This window comes from Bos taurus, chromosome 27 (genome assembly GCF_002263795.3).
Source record: "Bos taurus isolate L1 Dominette 01449 registration number 42190680 breed Hereford chromosome 27, ARS-UCD2.0, whole genome shotgun sequence".
In the NCBI taxonomy this organism is placed as follows: domain Eukaryota; kingdom Metazoa; phylum Chordata; class Mammalia; order Artiodactyla; family Bovidae; genus Bos; species Bos taurus.
The window spans coordinates 6,410,253-6,431,820 of record NC_037354.1 but is presented as its reverse complement, the minus strand read 5'-3'; positions in this window follow the sequence as shown (position 1 = coordinate 6,431,820).

Sequence of the window (21,568 nt, the reverse complement as noted above, 5' to 3'; positions counted from 1 at the left end):
ATCAGAGACAGATGGATGATGTAATTTATAGGCAGGTGTTTCCTCACTGATAGTGTCACTCTCTCTACAAAAGAGGGGCTTTGGAAGATATATTTATGACACCCGGTTACAGCTGGCTCGTGACATACAAGGAAGTCGAGGATTCGGGATTTCCACTAGATACAGATTCAATGTTTAGGAAGCCAACTGCCTTTACAAAAAATTATTAGGCTTAATTAAATGTTATGGAATCTAACAAGGGGGTTATACTCAAGAGGTCATTTTCTTGGAAGCTGAAGTCCCCATGGAGGTGGTTGGCTATTACTTTGTGTGAAAGCAATTGTAACTGATCCACCAGAGTTCTGGGGTGAACCCCAGGGTCTAGGACTGTAGGTTCAGACTCCTGTTGTACCTATTGGATTCTGTAAGCAAACTCTGAACTCCTATCATAGATAAAGTACCATGGGCTTGGGGTAGGTGAGGGGATAGAAAGGTGAAATACAGAGGGGCCAGTTCTGCCTCTTTCTCTCAGGGAACTCCCATGTAGAGTGACACAGAGCCAAGTCAACCATAGAGAGTGGATTTTGACAAAGGGCCGTAATAGGGGTTCAAGCACAGGGCTATGGAAATGCAGAAGAAATGTAATTCATACAGAAAGGCAAGTTTGAATCAAAGGTTTAAGAAGAATTTGGAGTTATAGACACTTCATATCTTTAAAACCTAACTTTCCTCCTCAGTTCAGAATATGAGACAAAGTAGACATTTTTATTTTAATTAATTAATTGAACTATAGTTGATGTATAATATTATATGTTACAGGTGTACAATATTGAGATTCATGCTTTTTAAACAATAACATATTGGCTATAATCCCCATGTTGTACAATATTTCTTTGTAGCTTATTTTATACATAATAGTTCGCAGCTCTTACTCCCCTAGCCCTATGTTGGCCTCTGCTCCTTCCTCACTACAATGGTAGCCACAAGTTTGTTCCTTATATCTGTGAGTCTTCTTTTTTTTTTTTTTTTTGGTTATGTTTACTAGTTTGTTACAGTTTTTAGATTCCATGTTTACCCAATTTCATACATCATTTGTCTTTCTCTGTCGGGCTTATTTCACTGAGCATAATATCTTCCAGCCCATTCATATTGTTGCAAAAGGCAAAGCTCCATTATTATTTATAACTGAGTAGCATTCCACTATATACAAATGCCACATCTCCCTTGTCTGTTCATGGATGCTTAGGTTGCTTCCACGTCTTGGCTATTGTAAATAATGCTATAACAGACACTGGGTGCATGTATCTTCTCAAATAGTGTTTTTAGATTTTTGAATATACACCGGATGGGTCATATGGCATTTCTGTTTCTAGTTTTTTGAGAAACCTCCATCCCATTTTCCATGGTGGCTGCACCAGTTTGCAGTCCCAAGTGCAGACACGTTTAAATACGGAAGGAGGTAAGTGTGGGGCCGGCGGGCTCTCATACCTGGTCTCACATGAGATAAAAGAGAAGGTGGCTGGGGTGCTGTAGAGAGTTAGAACCAGCGCTCGGCCCAGGCTCAGGGCTGGCATCACTGGAGCTCTGCTTACCTGCAATGACGTACTTTTCTTGGAGACCAGACCTCCACGTGAACCCTGAGTCTAACCTGTCCCTTCAGACAGGAGGCCTTTCTACAGCAACACGACTGTTTAATCAGAGGTTTTCTGAGAGTGGAAGGCACGTGTTCTTGTCAGCTAATTTGGAAGCTGGGTGCTGGGGAGTGGGCTATGGCTGTGGTACCTGCCCCACTCACAGAATGAATTGTGGGGAACATTTCTATATATTAAGATGTTTATAAAAGTTGGGTGAAACTTTCTGTGGTGAAAATTCACACAGCAGAAGAGTGAGACTGTTCTTCACTTCTCTAGCCTGGGGAACCACTGCTAACTCTGGTTTGCTTCCTTTTTGTCTTATTGTACCGTTTTACGTGTCACAAATACTTCTGGCCTCTCAATTAATAGGTGCACATTTACTGTTGAATAATTAATACATACCTATGAGTCTGACATTGACAAGAACTGAGGCCATGCCCCAGGCCCAGGGGCTTTTGAGTCACTGGGTTCAGAGATACAGACCCTCCCAACCCTCCTGCAGGACCAGCTGGGTTTTTTCCTGGTAACTCTGAGCCAGCATTTTTTTTTTTTTTTAATTTGATGTTGATTAGGTTGAGAGAGGATAGACTAGACTTATTTTCTCTCAGGTCAGACTTCTAATCTCCTCTAATCCTGTTTTGTTTTGAACTCTGTTTTTAAAATCTGGAGCAGAGTTTCGGTTGATCAAAGTTTTTGGCTCAACAGAAACAGACTCACAGACTTAGAGAACAAAGATATGGTTGCCAGGGGGAGGGATGGGGGAGGGATGGTGGGGGAGTTGGGATGGACATGTACACACTGCTCTATATAAAATGGATAACCAAGAAGGTTCTACTGTATATCACAGGAACTCTGCTGTATGTTACATAGCATAACATAACATATGGATGGGAGGGGAGTTTGGGGGAGAATGGATACCTTTATACATATGGCTGAGTGCTGTCCACCTGAAATTATCACAACATGGTTAATCGACTATATTCCAATACAAAATTAAACATTTAATTTAAAAAACATTGGGGGCCCAAAGGCCATACCATGTAATTCTCAATGCTATTGTTTACTATCTGGATTTACTTGAATAAGTTTCATAAACTCTTTGACCATCTGTACCTCAACAATAAAGTACAGAGAGTAATAAATGTCCTATTTAGTCCACAGGGAAAGCCCTATGAGTTAATGATATGAAGTTGACCTGTAAACTGCAAATTATCACATGGCCCATTTATCACCCATGAGGCCCTGGGGAGGAATGACAAGTGAGGGCTGGTGAGCAATAGCAAGACAGCTTAAAGACTGTGGCATGGGCTCCTCACAAGGGAGCTAGGACTTCCCTTCTTTTTCTTAATACAGTGTAAGTGGGACTCAGCCACTCTCCTCTGCAGATGTTTAAAATTTGTCATGACCACTGCTATTTAAGGTTTATCAGCAAAGATAAGCATTAGCCCAGTTTTGCAGATGAAGAAACTGAGGTTCAGAGAGGTTGAGTGACTTTCCCTGGGCCACCCAGCTAGTTAATGGCAGTGTTGTAGGGAACGACATGCATTTCCCATGCACTCCTGCTTCCAGGCACCATGTAGATTTGCCAAAGGGAGACACTGGTAGAAAATGAGAAGGCAGGAACTGGTAAGAAGCCAAGGTAATCGTCTTCCTGAGCTTCTGAAGGCATCTCCTCTGCACTTCCAGTTTTGGCCAGAATGCTGCTTCATCCAATGGCCTGGCTTTCCTCAGGCAGGTTCGCCATGACCCCAGCTTCTGTGGCGTGCTCCCTGTCCCAGGCTCTGAGAAGGTTACCTCCTTCCTCCCTCTGTCCCTCTGGTCCCAGGGATAGCAGTGTCTTTATGCTATTGCAAAAAGCTTTTCTGGCCGAACCATGTGGCTTGTGGGATATTAGATCCTGAATCAGGTATTGAACCCAAGCCCAGGGAAGTGAGAGCTCAGAGTCCGAAGCCCTGGACCACCAGAGACTTCCCTGCTGTTGCAAATTATGAGGTGACTCACCATACATTTATTTGATTTCTCAGCTCTCCTACCACTGCTATAACCAATTGCCTAATAAACTCCTCCTTTTGAGGTCCTTATATTTACTTTAATTTCTCATATTTTCTTCAGTTGTTGGATTTTGACTGTCTTCTAAGACCCCAGGGCATTGCCTTTCTTTGGGATTGGAATGAAAACTGACCTTTTCCAGTCCCGTGGTCACTGCTGAGTTGTCCACATTTGTTGACATATTGAGTGCAGCACTTTCACAGCATTATCTTTCAGGATTTCAAATAGCTCAAGTGGAATTCCATCACTTCCCCTAGCTTTTTTTGTTGTAATGCTTTCTAAGGCCGACTTGACTTCACACTCCAGGATGTCTGGCTCTAGGTGAGTGATCACACCATCAGTGGCTGAGAGGAGCTACCACATGACCAAAGTCAGGGGAGGCGGCCGAGAGGAGCAGCCCCACGTCAAAGGATCAGTGGCTGCATGGGCACAGGAGGGCCGAGAGGAGCTAATCCACCTTCAAGGTCAGGAGGGGCAGCCATGAGGAGATAGCCCTCATCCAAGGTAAGGAGCAGTGGCTGCACTTTCTGGAGCTGCCATGGAGATATACCCCTCGTCTAAGGTAAGAGAAATCCAAGGCAGATGGTAGGTGTTGCAAGACGGTGTCAGAGGGCAGACAGAAACCATAATCACAAAAAACTAGCCAATCTGATCACATAGACTACAGCCTTGTCTACCTCAATGAAACTAAGCCATGCCGTGTTGGGCTGCCCAAGACCAGAGGGTCATGGTGGAGAGGTCTGACAGAATGTTGTCCACTGGAGAAGGGAATAGAAAACCACGTCAGTATTCTTGCCTTGAGAACCACATGAACAGTATGAAAAGACAAAATGATAGGATACTGAAAGGGGAACTCCCCAGGTCGGTAGGTGCCCAATATGCTACTGGAGATCCATGGAGAAATTACTCCAGAAAGAGGGAAGGGATGGAGCCAACGCAAAAATAATACCCAGTTGTGGATGTGACTGGGAATAGAAGCAAGGTCCGATTATGTAAAGAGCAATATTGCATAGGACCTGGAATGTCAGGTCCATGAATCAAGGCGAGTTGAAAGTGGTCAAACAGGAAATGGCAAGAGTGAACGTCAACATTCTAGGAATTAGCAAGCTAAATGCACTGGAATGGGTGAATTTAACTCAGATGACCATTATATCTACTCCTGTGGGCAGGAATCCCTTAGAAGAAATGGAGTAGCCATCATGGTCAACAAAAGAGTCCAAAACGCAGTACTTGGATGCAATCTCAAAAACAACAGAATGATTTCTGTTCATTTCCAAGGCAAACCATTCAATATCATGGTAATCCAAGACTATGCCCCAACCAGTAATGCTGAGGTACCTGCAGTTGAAGGTTCTATGAAGACCTACAAGACCTTTTAGAACTAATACCCCCAAAACATGTCCTTTTCATTGTAGGGGACTGGAATGCAAAAGTAAGATGTTAAGAAACACCTGGAGTAACAGGCAAATTTGACCTTGGAGTACGGAATGAAGCAGGGCAAACACTAATAGAGTTCTGCCAAGAGAATGCACTGGTCATAGCAAACACCCTCTTCCAACAACACAAGAGAAGACACATGGACATCACCAGATGGTCAACACCGAAATCAGATTGATTGTATTCTTTGCAGCCAAAGATGGAGACGCTCTTTACAGTCAGCAAATAAGACTGGGAGCTGACTGTGGCTCAGATCATGAACTTCTTATTGCCAAATTCAGACTTAAGGTGAAGAAAGTGGGGAAAACCAGTAGATCATTCAGGTATGACCTCAATCAAATCCCTTATGATGATACAGTGGAAGGGAGAAATAGATTTAAGGGACTAGATCTGATAGAGTGCCTGGGGAACTATGGATGGAGGTTCCTGACATTGTACAGGAGACAGGGATCAAGACCATCCCCATGGAAAAGAAATGCAAAAAAAGCAAAATGGCTGTCAGAGGAGGCCTTCCAAATAGCTGTGAAAAGAAGAGAAGCCAAAAGCAAAGGAGAAAAGGAAAGATATAAGCATCTGAATGCAGAGTTCCAGAGAATAGCAAGGAGAGATAAAGTCTTCCTCAGGAATCAATGCAAAGAAAGAGAAGAAAACAACAGAATGGGGAAGACTAGACATCTCTTCAAGAAAATCACCCTATAAAAATCATGAACTGTAAACAATAAAGTATCCATACCCCATTGCCTAGACCACATCGGTACCTCTTTTGTCTACTGTCCTATTTTTCTGATGGCCACACACTACCAAATTTAAATCACCCTTAATCCCAGCCGCATACCCCTTTCCTGTCAGTAAATGCTCAGAATGTCAGTGATGGACACTCTGTGCACCTTTGAAGATGGCTAAGGAGGGTCAGAGGGGTCATTTCCCTTTCCTGCTGCCTTTGAGTCTGCTCCCACATCACCTGACCTTGACGAGGTTGTATTAATCCAATCAAGGTTAAGTATCACCTTTGATCTAACAACATATTGCAGACACTTTCCATAAAGAGAAATACCTTATAAATTCACTCATATATGGAATACTAAATACAAAGAAATAGAGGGAATAAGTACAAAACATTATTAAGAGACAGCAAACGACACAATAATAAATACACATTCACAGAATAGAGCAGCGGGTGTCAGAGGGTGGCAGTAAAAGAGGTCCACAGGACGGTAAAAGAAAAACCTAATTTTTGGTGCTGGTCAGTTTTATGGTCAGTTCTCAAACCACTCGTGGTGGGCTCTGCTGGCCCCTGTTGGTCCAGGAACAACAGTCCCTGACACTTGCCTGTAGCCCCCTGCTAAGATACTCTGAAGCCTGCTGTCTGGACTCCCAGGGTTCTGGAGGAAGAGCTGTATGCAGGGCACCTGAGGATGAGGGCTGAGCTGAATTTGGGGCTTCCTGTGGCTGTAGGCAGTGCACAGGCTGACCACAGTCTCCAAGCAGGGGACTGACATGGGGGCATTGTTAACATTCATAAGTGGCCCTGGGGATCTGGGAGGCCCTGATTCTGTGGTTTTCATACAGTCCTCCCATGTTCCTCTTTCCCCTCCATTACAAGATCTATCTTGATTCAAAATAGTATTAAGATGATCTTCATGGGTGGTCCTAAGATAGCAGAGGAATGGGACGGGGATACCACTTTCTCCCCCACGAATTCATCAAAAGAACTTTTAAACGTTGAGTAAATTCCACAAAACAACTTCTGAATGCTGGCAGAGGACATCAGGCACCCAGAAAAGCAGACCATTCTCTTCAAAAGGAGGTAGGAAAAAATTAAAAAGACAAAAAAATAGACAAAAGAGGTAGGGACAGAGCTCCATCCCAGGAAGGGAGTCTTAAAAAGAGAGAAGTTTCCAAACACCAGGAAACACTCTCACTGCCAAGTCTGTGGCAAGCCTTGGAAGCATAGAGGGCAACATAACAGGGAGGAAATCTAAATAAATAATTAAAACCCACAGATTACGAGCCCAATGGTAAGTCCCCCAGCGGAGAAGCAGTGCAGACGCCTGCACCTGCCACTAGCAAGCAGGGGCTGGGCACGGAGGCATGGGCTGCATTGCTTAGAGTAAGGATCTGGCCTGAATGCTCCGAGCGCAATCTAAGCGAACTAACTTGGGCTAGCAAATGAAACTGTGGGATAACTACCACGTGAAAAGCCAGCCCTAACCTAAGACACCACCAGGCCCATGCACAGAACAAAGGACTGAACAGAGATAGCTGGCTGCAGACCACCCCCCTCTGGTGACAGGCAGCCAGAGCCAGAATGGGGCAATCGCAGCCCCAGAGAGACATTATCTACCAAACTGTAAGCAGGCTTCTTTGCTAACTAAGATTTCTTGAGGTTCTGGAAGGTCAACATCCACCTGAGAAGGTGCACTGGTTATCACACAGAAAACCGAGTGGCAGGGACAGGGGAGGCGATAAGTCGCAGCGACCGTGCTCTCGAAACACCTCATCACCTGAGCTACTCAGATCTGGGAAGGGCACAAAACGTAGGCCCAACGGAGTCTGCGCCTCTGAGGACTACCCAAGTGCCTGAACCTGAGCAGCTTAGACCTGGGAGGTGCATGCACCCCAGGGCCAGCCTCGGATGGTTCCCGGTGGAGCAACCTAGAACCTGAACAGTGTGGGCAGGGAGGGTACCTGCACCGTGAACAGGGGCAGGCCCAGTGTGGCTGAGGCACTGTGAGCACACGCCAGTGTTATTTGTTTCCAGTGTCCCTCCCTCCCCCACAGCATGACTGAATAAGTGAGCCTAAAAAAGTGTCCACCACCGCCCCCTTTGTGTCAGGGTGACAATCAGACAATGAAGAGACCAGCAAACAGAAGAAGCTAAAACAGAGGGACCCACCTTGGAAGTGACAGGTGCAATAGATTAAAACCCTGTCGTTAGTACCGACTACATAGGAAGGGGCCTATAGATCTTGAGAAATATAAGCTGGATCAAGAACTATCCAAAAATGAACTGACCCCACAAAACCCACAACAACACCAGACAAAGCCCTAGATATATTTTTACTATTTTTATGATCATTAAAAAATTTTTTAAGTCCTCTATTACTCCTTTAATTTTCACTTTTATAACCTACTATTACTTTGCAAAAAAAAAAAAAAAGACCCTATTTTTTAAAAGCAAACTTCATATATATATATATAGATAGATAGATAGATAGAATAATTTTTGTGATTCTTTTTTTTTTCCTCTCTTTTTTTCTTCTTTACTTTAATATTGTATTTTTGAAATTCCAAATGAGAGAGTCATTTCCTAGGCAGGTTGATAGGGAGTCTAGGGGTCCCCAAGGAGAGAGGGGTCTGGAATTCTCAAGGAGGAAAAAAGGACAAACTTTTTTTCTTTCTCCACATTCCTTAGGATTATATACCAATAATGTATCCTGCCTAAGGACAGTCTTTGGATTCAACCTTCTGTTATTTTAAAATGTTAATTATGGGAGTATACCTGGTCTTTACAAGGATGTATCTTGCCTGAGGACAGTGTTATCTTAAAATGTAAATTATGGGAGTAGGTCGGAGGAGGTCTTTACAACCTCCAGACATTCTTTGGATTATATAACCTCATTGTTAACACTAGCAAGTGGGTACTCTTTCTGCCCCCTTCTGATGCCTATGTCAGAAGCTTTCTCTATCTCCTTTATACTTTAATAAAACTTTATTACACAAAAGCTCTGAGCGATCAAGCCTCGTCTCTGGCCCCGGATTGAATTCTTCTCCTCCGGGGGCCAAGAATCCCGGTGTATTCATGTGATTCAACAACAACCTTTCACAAACACTACTCTAGATTTTTAATCTTTGCTTTTTGGCATTTGTTATCAATTTTCTACCTTTAAGAACCCAATCTTCAGTACCCATTTTTACTTGGGAGCAAGATTACTGGCTTGACTGCTCTCTCCCCCTTTGGACTCTCCTTTTTCCTCACCAGGTCGCCTGTGTCTCCTCCCTATCCCCTCTCTTCTCTACCCAACTCTGTGAATTTCTGTGTGTTCCAGACGGTGGAGAACACTTAGGGAATAGATTACTGGCTGGATATGTCTCTCTCCTTTTGATTCCCCCTTTTTATCCTCCTGGCCACCTCTGTCTCCTTCCACCCTGTTCTCTTCTCTGTAAAACTCTGTGAACATCTTTGAGTGGTCCAGTTGTAGAATGCACATAAGGAAGTGATTACTGGCTAGCTTGCTGTCTCCTCTACTGATTCCACCTCATATCATTTGGGTCACCTCTAACTCCCTCCTCCCTCTTCTCTTCTCCATGTAAATCTGTGAACCTCTCTGGGTGTCCCTCACTGTGGAGAAACTTTTCATCTTTAACCTAGGTGTTTTATCAACGGTGCTGTATAGAAGGAGATGTCTTGAGACTACTGTAAACATAAGACTGAAAACCAGAAGCAGGAGGCTTAAGTCCGAACCCTGAGAACACCAGAGAACTCCTGACTCCAGGGAACACTAATTGACAGGAGCTCATCAAATGCCTCCACAGTTACACTGAAACCAAGCATGACCCAAGGGCCAACAAGTTCCAGAGCAAGACATACCAGGCAAATTCTCAAGCAACACAGGAACACAGCCCTGAGCTCCAATATAGAGGCTGTCCAAAGTTACTCCAAAACCACTGACATCTCATAACTCATTACTGGACCCTTCATTGCACTCCGGAGAGAAGAAATCCAGCTCCACCCACCAGAACACCAACATAAGCTTCCCTAACTAAGAAACCTTGACAAGCCACCTGTACAACCCCACCCACAGTGAGGAAACTCCACAATAAAGAGAACTCCACAAACTGCCAGAATACAGAAAGGACACCCCAAACTCACCAATATAAACAAAATGAAGAGACAGAGGAATACCCAGCAGGTAAAGGAACAGGATAAATGCCCACCAAACCAAACAAAAGAGGAAGAGATAGGGAGTCTACCTGATAAAGAATTCCGAATAATGATAGTGAAAATGATCCAAAATCTTGAAATCAAAATGGAACCACAAATAAATAGCCTGGAGACAAGGACTGAGAAGATGCAAGAAAGGTTTAACAAGGACCTAGAAGAAATAAAAAAGAGTCAATATATAATGAATAATGCAATAAATGAGATTTAAAAAAAAACACTCTGGAGGCAACAAATAGTAGAATAACAGAGGCAGAATATAGGATTAGTGAATTAGAAGAGAGAATGATAGAAATAAACGAATCAGAGAGGAAAAAAGAAAAACGAATTAAAAGAAATGAGGACAATCTCAGAGACGTCCAAGACACTGTTAAACACCCCAACATTCGAATCATAGGAGTCCCAGAAGAAGAAGACAAAAAGAAAGACCATGAGAAAATACTTGCAGAGATAATAGTTGAAAACTTCCCTAAAATGGGGAAGGAAATAATGACCCAAGTTCAAGAAACCCAGAGAGTCCCAAACAGGATAAACCCAAGGTGAAACACCCCAAGACACATATTAATCAAATTAACAAAGACCAAACACAAAGAACGAATATTAAAAGCAACAAGGTAAAAACAGCAAATAACACACAAGGGAATTCTCATAAGGATAACAGCTGATCTTTCAGTAGAAACTCTTCAAGCCAGGAGGGAATGGCAAGACATATTTAAAGCGATGAAAGAAAATATCCTACAGCCCAGATTATTGTACCCAGCAAGGATCTCATTCAAATATGAAGAAATCAAAAGCTTTACAGACAAGCAAAAGCTGAGAGAATTCAGCACCACCAAATCAGCTCTTCAACAAATACTAAAGGATATTCTCTAGACAGGAAACACAAAAACGGTGTATAAATTCGAACCCAAAACAATAAAGTAAATTGCAAGGGGATCATACTTATAAATATTTACCTTAAATGTAAATGGGTTGAATGCCCCAACCAAAAGACAAAGACTGGCTGAATGGATACAAAAACAAGACCCCTACGTATGCTGTCTACAAGAGACCTACCTCAAAACAGAGGACACATACAGACTGAAAGTGAAGGGCTGGAAAAAGATTTTCCATGCAAATAGAGACCAAAAGAAAGCAGGAGTAGCAATATTCATATCAGATAAAATAGACTTTAAAACAAAGGCTGTGAAAAGAGACAAAGAAGGTCACTACATAATGATCAAAGGATCAATCCAAGAAGAAGATATAACAATTATAAATATATATGCACCAAACATAGGAGCACTGCAATATGTAAGACAAATGCTAACATGTATGAAGAGAGAAATTAACAATAACACAATAATAGTGGGAGACTTTAATACCCCACTCACACCTATGGATAGATCAACTAAACAGAAAATTAAGAAGGGAACACAAACTGTAAACGATACAATAGACCAGTTAGACCTAATTGATATCTATAGGACATTTCATCCCAAAACAATGAATTTCACCTTTTTCTCAAGCACACACGGAACCTTCTCCAGGATAGATCACATCCTGAGCCATAAATCTAGCCTTGGTAAATTTAAAAAAATTGAAATCATTCCAAGCATCTTTTCTGCCCACAATGCAGTAAGATTAGATCTCAATTCCAGGAGGAAAACTATAAAAAATTCCAACATATGGAGGCTGAAAAACACGGTGCTGAATAACCAACAAATCACAGAAGAAATCAAAAAAGAAATCAAAATTTGCATAGAAACGGATGAAAATGAAAACACAACAACCCAAAACCTGTGGGGCACTGTAAAAGCAGTCCTAAGGGGAAAGTTCATAGCAATACAGGCATACCTCAAGAAACAAGAAAAAAGTCAAATAAATAACCTAACTCTACACCTAAGCAATTAGAAAAGGAAGAAATGAAGAACCCCAGGGTTAGCAGAAGGAAAGAAATCTTAAAAATTAGGGCAGAAATAAATGCAAAAGAAACAAAAGAGACCATAGCAAAAATCAACAAAGCCAAAAGCTGGTTCTTTGAAAGGATAAATAAAATTGACAAATCATTAGCCAGACTCATCAAGAAAAATAGGGAGAAAAATCAAATCAATAAAATTAGAAATGAAAATGGGGAGATCATGACAGACAACACAGAAATACAAAGGATCATAACAGACTACTATCAGCAATTATATGCCAATAAAATGGACAACGTGGAAGAAATGGACAAGTTCTTAGAAAAGTACAACTTTCCGAAACTGGACCAGGAAGAAATAGAAAATCTTAACAGACCCATCACAAGCATGGAAATTGAAACTGTAATCAGAAATCTTCCAGCAAACAAAAGCCCAGGTCCAGACGGCTTCACAGCTAAATTCTACCAAAAATTTAGAGAAGAGCTAACACCTATCCTACTCAAACTCTTCCAGAAAATTGCAGAGGAAGGTAAACTTCCAAACTCATTCTATGAGGCTACCATCACCCTCATACCAAAACCTGACAAAGATCCCACAAAAAAAGAAAACTACAGGCCAATATCACTGATAAGCATAGATGTAAAAATCCTTGACAAAATTTTAGCAATCAGAATCCAACAACACATTAAAAAGATCATACACCATGACCAAGTGGGCTTTATCCCAGGGATGCAAGGATTCTTCAATATCCACAAATCAATCAATGTAATACACCACATTAACAAATTGAAAAATAAAAACCATATGATTATCTCAATAGATGCAGAGAAAGCCTTTGACAAAATTCAATATCCATTTATGATAAAAACTCTCCAGAAATTAGGAATAGAAGGAACATACCTCAACATAATAAAACAATATATGACAAACTCACAGCAAACATTATCCTCAGTGGTGAAAAATTGAAAGCATTTCCTCTAAAGTCAGGAACAAGACAAGTGTGCCCACTTTCACCATTACTATTCAACATAGTTTTGGAAGTTTTGGCCATAGCAATCAGAGCAGAAAAAGAAATAAAAGGAATCTAAATTGGAAAAGAAGTAAAACTCTCACTGTTTGCAGATGACATGATCCTCTACATAGAAAACCCTAAAGACTCCACCAGAAAAGTACTAGAACTAATCAATGAATATAGTAAAGTTGCAGGATTTAAATCAACACGCAGAAATCCCTTGCATTCCTATACACTAATAATGAGAAAACAGAAAGATAAATTAAGGAAACAATTCCATTCACCATTGCAACGAAAAGAATAAAATACTTAGGAATATATCTACCTAAAGAAACTGAAGACCTATACATAGAAAACTATAAAACACTGGTGAAAGAAATCAAAGAGGACACTAATAAATGGAGAAATATACCATATACATGGATTGGAAGAATGAATATAGTGAAAATGAGTATACTATCCAAAGCAATCTATAGATTCAATGCAATCCCTATCAAGCTACCAACGGTATTCTTCACAGAGCTAGAACAAATAATTTCACAATTTGTATGGAAATACAAAAAACCTCGAATAGCCAAAGCAATCTTGAGAAAGAAGAATGGAACTGGCGGAATCAACCTGCCTGACTTCAGGCTACAAAGCCACAGTCATCAAGACAGTATGGTACTGGCACAAATACAGAAATATAGATCAATGGAACAAAATAGAAAGCTCAGAGATAAATCCACACACATATGGACACCTTATCTTTGACAAAGGAGGCAAGAATATACAACAGATTAAAGACAATCTCTTTAACAAGTGGTGCTGGGAAAACTGGTCAACCACTTGTAAAAGAATGAAACTAGAGCACTTTCTAACACCATGCACAAAAATAAACTCAAAATGGATTAAAGATCTAAATGTAAGATCAGAGACTATAAAACTCCTAGAGGAGAACATAGGCAAAACACTCTCTGACATACACCACAGCAGGATCCTCTATGACCCACCTCCCAGAATATTGGAAATAAAAACAAAAATAAGCAAATGGGACCTAATTAAACTTAAAAGCTTCTGCACAACAAAGGAAACTATAAGCAAGGTGAAAAGACAGCCTTCAGAATGGGAGAAAATAATAGCAAATGGAGCAACTGACAAACAACTAATCTCAAAAATATACAAGCAACTCCTACAGCTCAATTCCAGAAAAATAAATGACCCAATTAAAAAATGGGCCAAAGAACTAAATAGACATTTCTCCAAAGAAGACATACAGATGGCTAACAAACACATGAAAAGATGCTCAACATCACTCATTATCAGAGAAATGCAAATCAAAACCACTATGAGGTACCATTTCACACCAGTCACAATGCCTGCGATCCAAAAATCTACAAGCAATAAATGCTGGAGAGGGTGTGGAGAAAATGGAACCCTCTTACACTGTTGGTGGGAATGCAAACTAGTACAGCCACTATGGAGAACAGTGTGGAGGTTCCTTAAAAAACTCGAAATAGAACTGCCTTATGATCCAGCAATTCCACTGCTGGGCATGCACACTGAGGAAACCAGAATTGAAAGACACGTGTACCCCAATGTTCATCGCAGCACTGTTTATAGTAGCCAGTACACGGAAGCAACCTAGATGTCCATCAGCAGATGAATGGATAAGAAAGCTGTGGTACATGTACACAATGGGGTATTACTCAGCCATTAAAAATAATACATTTGAATCAGTTCTAATGAGGTGGATGAAACTGGAGCCTACTATACAGAGTGAAGTAAGGCAGAAAGAAAAACACCAATACAGTATACTAACGCATATATATGGGATTTAGAAAGATGGTAACAATAACCCTGTATACGAGACAGCAAAAGAGACACTGATGTATAGAACAGTCTTTTGGACTCCGTGGGAGAGGGAGAGGGTGGGATGATTTAGGAGAATGGCATTGAAACATGTATAATATTATATATGAAATGAGTCACCAGTCCAGGTTCGATGCACGATACTGGATGTTTGGGGCTGGTGCACTGGGACGACCCTGAGGGATGATATGGGGAGGGAAAATGGAGGAGGGTTCAGGATGGTGAACACATATATACCTGTGGCGGATTCATTTTGATATTTGGCAAAACTAATACAATTATGTAAAGTTTAAAAATAAAATAAAATTAGAAAAAAAATAAAATTAAATTAAATTAAAAAAAAAAAAAAGGAAAAGACCTTGAGCTTGGACAGATTGGGGGCAGGAGGAGAAGGGGATGAGAGAGGATGAGATGGCTGGATGACATCACTGACTCGATGGACCTGAGTTTGAGTGAACTCTCGGAGTTGGTGATGGACAAGGAGGGCTGGCCTGCTATGATTCATGGGGTCACAAAGAGTCAGACACCACTGAGCGCCTGAACTGAACTGAACTGAACTTCCTCCTTAACTAAAACAATGAAACTTGATGTCTTATCCCAAATATATCCCTCATAGCAATATATAGGGGTAAGCCATTTTACAAGATGGGATTAAGAAATGAAGTAGTTTGTTCAAAGGAGTGCAGATTGAATGTAGGGAGCATTTGAACTCAAGCCCAAGTGGGTTTGACTCCAAAGACCTTGATTTATTAAATATTCAAAAATCCCAGAAAACTAATGTGTCTACTGAATTACATAAAATCAACAAATACTTTAGCTCAAGTGTGATCTGTGAATCACTCAGGACATACCTATCCTACAAGGTTATGTGTTGCTCACCTGCAATCCAAGCTAAACTGGGTGTCCTGTATTTTCCCTGCAGCCCTCCTCAGGTGACAGCATGCTCCAGGCTGTGCTGTGGTGACAGTGCCTCCAGATCTTAGCATCTTCAAAGAGTCAAAGTTAATTCTCGCTTAAATGACGCCAACCCGGGAGGAACCGGGTCCTTTGATCAGACCCCCCACCCCGGAGAAGCAGCCACTACCGTGGGTGCTGCTGGTCCTCTGTTGAACAAAGCACTCTCAGGAATCTCGTGCTGTCGATTAAGGGCCCCAGCCCTGAAGGGAAACGTCAGTTCCCCTCAGAATTCATTAACCAAGCAGGTCCAGTTGTTTAGTAACTCAGTTGTGGCCCCCTGTTTGTGACCCCATGGACTGTTGCTCACCAGGCTCCTATGTCCATGGGATTCTCCAGGCAAGCATACCAGAATGGGTTGCCATTCCCTTCTCCAGGGGATCTTCCCGACCCATGGATCAAAACTGCATCTCCTGCATTGGCAGATGGGCTTTGTCACTAGGGCCACCTGTGAAGCCCCTTATCTGGTATCCTTTGGTGCTTTGCACTCAAGAATACATTCATGAATTACCTGTATTAAGAAATACTCTAGCCCATGAAGCCTCACCTGCTTGTGGTCTGTGCAATAGTTTGCTTAGGCTGGATCAATTCTCTGTGTAAATGGTAGCAAAAAAAAAAAAAAATGTTGAGAGTGAAAAAAGATCATTTTAATTTCCAAAATTCCTTCTCATTTTTCGATTGTGAAAGGTGTATGTGTGTTGGGTTGTTGTTGTTCAGTCAATCAGTTGTGTCCAGCTCTTAGCGATCCATGGATTGAAGGTGTTTATTCTGAAAAGAGAAAGGGACAGATGCAGAGACATGAAATAAAGTTGAAAAAAAGAAATGAATAATTTTATAACAGAAATCAATGTTTCATGATTTTTCTCCAAAAAATGCACCAAACCTCAGATCCATAAGCAGAAGTGAGAATCAATGTGGTAACCCTGACTTCCTGCAAACCTCTTCCTTTACAACAGGAAAACACTTGGACCATGTGTCCATAGATGAAACATCCTCAAATTAGGCCCAGGCCCAGCTGAACATCTCTGGTAGGAATACAAACACTTTTTTCCAGCTGAAGTTTTTAAACTCTCTCCCAGATTGCCTGCCCTGATTCAGGTGTGCCACCAGACACAGGTTCTACTTGGAATTCCGAAAACTCCTGTCCCATCATGAGGCTACTGTCCCTTCTCTTCCTCTTACTTGTGTGTCTTATCCAGACAAGATCGGGTAAGTGGCAGATGCAACTGGTCGGTTGATATGGAGGATGACTTTGGAGCCTAGAGTAGGGAAGGTCAAGTTGCTTCATCTGAAGACAGCCTTCAGAATGGAAGAAAATAATAGCAAATGAAGCAATTGACAAACAACTAATACCAAAAATACACAAGCAAATCTGCTGCTCAATTCCAGAAAAATGAATGACCCAATAAAAAAATGGGCCAAAGAACTAAATAAACATTTCTCCAAAGAAGACATACAGATGTCTAACAAACACATTAAAAGATGCTCAACATCACTCATTATCAGTTCAGTTCAGTTTTTCAGTCGCTCAGTTGTGTCCGACTCTTTGCGGCCCCATAAATCACAGCACGCCAGGCCTCCCTGTCCATCACCAACTCCCGGAGTTAACTCAGACTCACGTCCATTGAGTCAGTGATGCCATCCAGCCATCTCATCCTCTGTCATCCCCTTCTCCTCCTGACCTCAATGCCTCCCATAATTAGAGTCTTTTCCAAGGAGTCAACCCTTCCCATGAGGTGGCCAAAGTATTGGAGTTTCAACTTTAGCATCATTCCTTCCAAAGAAATCCCAGGGCTGATACCCTTCAGAATGGACTGGTTGGATCTCCTTGCAGTCCAAGGGACTCTCAAGAGTCTTATCCAACATCACAGTTCAAAATCATCAATTCTTCGGTGCTCAGCTTTCTTCACAGTCCATACATGACCACTGGAAAAACCATAGCCTTGACTAGACGGACCTTTGTTGGCAAAGTAATGTCTCTGCTTTTCAATATGCAATCTAGGTTGGTCATAACTTTTCTTCCAAGGAGTAAGTGTCTTTTAATTTCATGGCTGCAGTCACTATCTACAGTGATTTGGAAGCCCCCCAAAAGTAAAGTCTGACACTGTTTCCACTATTTCCCCATCTATTTGCCATGAAGTGATAGGACCAGATGCCATGATCTTCGTTTTCTGAATGTTGAGGTTTAAGCCAACTTTTTCACTCTCCTCTTTCACTTTCATCAAGAGGCTTTTTAGTTCTTCACTTTCTGCCACAAGGATGGTGTCATCTGCATATCTGAGGTTATTAATATTTCTCCTGGCAATCTTGATTCCAGCTTGTGCTTCTTCCAGCCCAGCATTTCTCATGATGTACTCTGCATATAAGTTAAATAAGCAGCGTGACAATATACAGCCTTGATGTACTGCTTTTCCTATTTGGAAACACAGTCTGTTGTTCTGTGTCCAGTTCTAACTCCTGATCTGCATACAAATTTCTCAAGAGGCAGGTAAGGTCGTCTGGTATTCCCATCTCTTGAAGGGTTTTCCACAGTTTATTGTGATCCACACAGTCAAAGGCTTTGGCATAGTCAATAAAGCCAAAATATATGTTTTTCTGGAACTCTCTTGCTTTTGCTATGATTCAGCAGATGTTGGCAATTTGGTCTCAGGTTCCTCTGCCTTTTCTAAAACCAGCTTGAACAACTATAAGTTCACGGTTCATGTATTGCTGTTTGGAGATTTTTGAGCATTACTTTACTAGCATGTGAGATTAGTGCAATTGTGCATTAGTTTAAGCATTCTTTGGCATTGCCTTTCTTTGGGATTGGAATGAAAACTGACCTTTTCCAGTCCTGTGCCCACTGCTGAGTTTTCCAAATTGCTGGCATATTGAGTGCAGCACTTTCACAGCATCATCTTTCAGGATTTGAAATAGCTCAACTGGAATTCCATTACCTTCACTACCTTTGTTCGTAGTGATGCTTTCTAAGGTCCACTTGACTTCACATTCCAAGATGTCTGGCTCTACGTGAGTGATCACACCATCGGTGGCTGACAGGAGCTTCCCTACATTCAAGGACTGGCAGATGCGCGGGTGCAGGAGGGCTGAGAGGAGCTACTCCATCTTCAAGGTCAGGAGGGGCATCCATGATGAGATAGCCCTCGTCCAAGGTAAGGAGCAGCGGCTGCACTTTCTGGAGCAGCTGTGAAGACATACCCCTCGTGCAAGGTAAGAGAAACCCAAGGAAGACGGTAGGTGTTGCAAAAGGGCATCAGAGGCAGAAATATGGAAACCACAATCACAGAGAACTAGCCAATCTGATCACATGGACCACACCTCGTCTAAGTCAATGAAACTAAGCATGCCATGTGCGGCTGCCTAAGACGGGAGGGTCATGGTGGAGAGGTCTGACAGAATGTGGTCCACTGTAGAAGGGAATGGTAAACCACTTCAGTATTCTTGACTTGAGAACCTCATGAACAGTGTGAAAAGGCAAAATGATAGGATACTGAAAGGGGAACTCCCCAGGCTGGTAGGTGCCCAATATGCTCCTGGAGATCCTTGGAGAAATAACTCCAGAAAGAGGGAAGGGATGGAGCCAAAGCAAAAAAATACCCAGTTGTGGATGTTACCAGTGATAGAAGCAAGCTCCGATGCTGTAAAGAGCAATATTGAATAGGAACCTGGAATGTCAGGTCCATGAATCAAGGCAAATAGGAAGTGGTCAAACAGGAGATGGCAAGAGTGAACATTGACATTCTAGGAATCAGCGAACTAAAATGCACTGGAATGGGTGAATTTAACTCAGATGACCATTATATCTACTACTGTTGGCAGGAATCCCTTAGAAGAAATGGAGTCGCCACCATGGTCAACAAAAGAGTCTGAAATGCAGTACTTGGATGCAATATCAAAAACGACAGCATGATCTCTGTTCGTTTCCAAGGCAAACCATTCAATATCGTGGTAATCCAAGCCTATGCCCCAACCAGTAAGGTTGAGGAAGGTGAAGTTGAATGGTTCTATGAAGACCTACAAGACCTCTTAGAACTAACACCCAAAAAACATGTCCTTTTAATTATAGGGGACTGTAATCCAAAAGTAGGAAGTCAACAAACACCTGAAGTAACAGGCAAATTTGGACTTGGTGTATGGAATGAAGCAGGGCAAAGGCTGATGGAGTTTTGCCAAGAGAACGCACTGGTCATAGCAGACACCCTCTTCCAACAACACAAGAGAAGACTCTACACATAGACATCACCAGATGGTCAACACCAAAATAAGACTGATTCTATTCTTTGCAGCCAAAGATGGAGACACTCTTTACAGTCAGCAAAAACAAAAAGGGGAGCTGACTGTGGCTCAGATCATGAACTCCTTCTTGCCAAATTCAGACTTAAAGTGAAGAAAGTGGGGAAAACCACTAGACCACTCAGGTATGACCTCAATCAAATCCCTTATGATTATACAGTGGAAGGGAGAAATAGATTTAAGGGACTAGATCTGACAGGCAGAGTGCCTGAGGAACTATGGATGGAGGTTCATGACATTGTACAGGAGACAGGGATCAAGACCATCCCCATGGAAAAGAAATGCAAAAAAATGGCTGTAGGAGGAGGCCTTCCAAATATCTGTGAAAAGAAGAGAAGCCAAAAGCAAAGGAGAAAAGGAAAGATATAAGCATCTGAATGCAGAATTCCAGAGAATAGCAAGGAGAGATAAGAAAGCCTTCCTCATCTATCAGTGCAAAGAAAGAGAGGAAAACAAGAGAATGGGAAAGACTAGACATCTCTTCAAGAAAATCACCCTATAAAAATCATGAACTGTAAACATTAAAGTATGCATACCCCATCGCCTAGACCACATCGGTACCTCTTTTGTCTACTGTCCCATTTCTCTGATGGACACACATCATCAAATTTAAATCAGCCTTAATCCCAGCCACATACCTCTTACCTGTCAGTAAAGGCTCAGAATGTGGGTGAAGGACACTCTGTGCACCTTTGAAAGTGGCTAAGGAGGGTCAGAGGAGTCATTTTCCTTTCCTGCTGCCTTTGAGTCTGCTCCCACATCACCTGACCTTGACGAGGTTGTATTAATCCCATCTTGAAGACACTTTCTGAAAAGAGAAATACCTTATAAATTAACTCATATATGGAACACTAAATACAAAGAAAAAGAGGGAATAACTACAAAAGATTATTAAGAGACAGCAAACGACACAGGAATAAACACACATTCGAAGAACAGAGCAGCGGGTTTCTGAGGGTAGCAGTAAAAGAGGCCCACAGGACAGTAAAAGAAAAACCCAGTTCTTGGTGGTGGTCAGTTTTATGGCTTGCCAGAGTTGAAATCTATTTTTATACAAATAAAGCATGTACTATTGCAACCCAAAGATACCCTAGAAAAATAAGTACTTAAAAATTACATTATCCATGCCTCAGTGCATCCCTTGTGACTCAGCAGGTAAAGAATCTGTCTGCAATGAGGGAGACCTGGGTTCCATCCCTGGGTTGGGATGATCCCCTGGAGAAGGGAAAGGCCTCCCACTCCAATATTCTGGGTTGGAGAATTCCACAGACTATACAGTCCATGGGGTCGCAAAGAGTTGGACACAACTGAGCAACTTTCGCTCACTGCACTGAGAGACAAGGGGGTGGTGACCCTCAGCCTGAGCGAGGGTAGATAAGTGCCTGGTTGGTCAGGGAGTTCTTGAACCACTTGTGCTGCCCTCTGCTGGCCCTTCTTGGTCCAGGAGCAACAGTCCCTGACACTTGCCTGTAGCCCCCTGCTGAGATACTCAGAAGCCTGCTCTCTGGACTCCCAGGGT